The sequence below is a fragment of the Capsicum annuum genome, unplaced genomic scaffold, assembly GCF_002878395.1.
Source record: "Capsicum annuum cultivar UCD-10X-F1 unplaced genomic scaffold, UCD10Xv1.1 ctg7065, whole genome shotgun sequence".
Lineage (NCBI taxonomy): Eukaryota > Viridiplantae > Streptophyta > Magnoliopsida > Solanales > Solanaceae > Capsicum > Capsicum annuum.
The window spans coordinates 1-1,519 of record NW_025880402.1 but is presented as its reverse complement, the minus strand read 5'-3'; the positions used below and the strand labels follow the sequence as shown (position 1 = coordinate 1,519).

Sequence of the window (1,519 nt, the reverse complement as noted above, 5' to 3'; positions counted from 1 at the left end):
ATTTCTCCTTCCTTCATATGCTTGCGAGTTGCAACTACCATGTTGTTGGGAGCTTAGAACCTTTTCTCTTCATCTTTTGTAGATTATCAGTCGGTTTTCCTTCTTTAGCCCCAAATTTGGCACATCTGACTTTTTCTCTTTATGATTAAAAAGAACTCTTGGTTCTGTTTCTCCACTTGTAAGCCTTTTAATTCCTAGTTTGTCTTGCCTCCTTGTGTAATGGTTTTGTTGCTTTTATGGTGCACTTGGTTAAGACACTTTCTTACTGTTCATATGTCCCTCTTAAAATATTGCTGCATGTGCTTAAGTTTATTTGTTAACATTGCTGTAGGAAGTCAAGAGGAATTTGGAGATTGCGATCCACCTTCCTATCATGTATACAGTTTGCTGTTTGTGTATTGTCGTAATTGATTGGCTGAATTGTCTTAATAGAGCTTTCGAAGTCTCCATTCAATCTACTGCTGGAAGATCCAATCAGGTACTATTTTCATCCTTTTTCTATAGCTTTAATGGGATTTATTCCTTTATTTGTGTTGGGTATTTTGATGTTATTACTATTTGAACTTATATTATACTTACCTTGTTAAGTATGAAATTTTATCCTCTGTATTTGGTGCCTTCATGCTGCAGAATGTTCGTGTCTCATCTCCTGCGATGATTAGTCTGCTTCAGAGGTATTGAGAAACACAAGTTTGTTCCTCCCTGATACAGATTTCATATGTGTGGGGGGTGTATATCTGATTGGCATCACATTCTTATGATGTCGAAAAGCAGCTTCTTCAGCTACTATCGAGTGTGGCATTGGAGAGACCTAAATTTTCTTCATATCTCATACTATAGGTAAAATATCTTATGCTTCTTCAGTTTCGTGAATCCATGTAAGTATCAAGTTAGTTCGCTTGAGAAATAACTGAGATGCTGTTTAGCTCCATGTTACTCTCTACATACCTCCAACAATTTTCACTATTATTTGAAGTTATAGTTGTTACTTTTTCAATTATAGATATGATTATAATAGCAGTTGAGTTATTTTCCTAAAGGTCTTAGGATCTATTCCCACTAAATACTTAACAGCTTTCATAGCTAAGTTGGTTAGAGCACCCGTTTAGTAAGCAGGAGGTCTTGAGTTCGTCTCTCAATGAAAGCATTTGTCAGACCCCACTTTGTGGGAGTATACTGGGTATCTTTGTCGTTGTATATGATTATAATTAGCTATTATCGTATTTAGTCTCTTGCTTTTTATGCTTCTACTGAAAGGTTGTTACGAACCTATTTTCCCATGTAAAGCATGTGAGATGCAAAGAATAGCAGAGTTTGGGGCAAAGAAAGGCATACATATTGTTGAGTAAAGAGTCTGATACCTCATCTCCATTCTCTTAGTGTAAGCCCTCATCCTCATTCTTGCTGTCCCTAATTACTTGTTATTCTGTATTTTCCATTGTAATTAAGTGGAGTGAGTGTTTCTATTACTGTTTCAAAGTTGTAGTGGTGTCTAGTTCTTATTAATGCAGTGAAGAAT

General features: G+C 35.9%; 1 long non-coding RNA gene across 2 annotated transcripts; it reads left to right on the top strand.

The window, feature by feature from the left end:
• Positions 1-25: 25 nt before the first annotated feature.
• On the top strand, positions 26-1,483 carry LOC124894152. Of its 2 annotated transcripts, XR_007051033.1 has the most exons (4): positions 26-478; positions 631-674; positions 775-840; positions 1,288-1,483. It is a non-coding gene; the product is annotated as an uncharacterized LOC124894152 (long non-coding RNA). The 2 variants fall into 2 exon arrangements; XR_007051032.1 differs by having other exon boundaries at positions 631-840.
• The last annotated feature ends 36 nt before the right edge of the window (positions 1,484-1,519 follow it).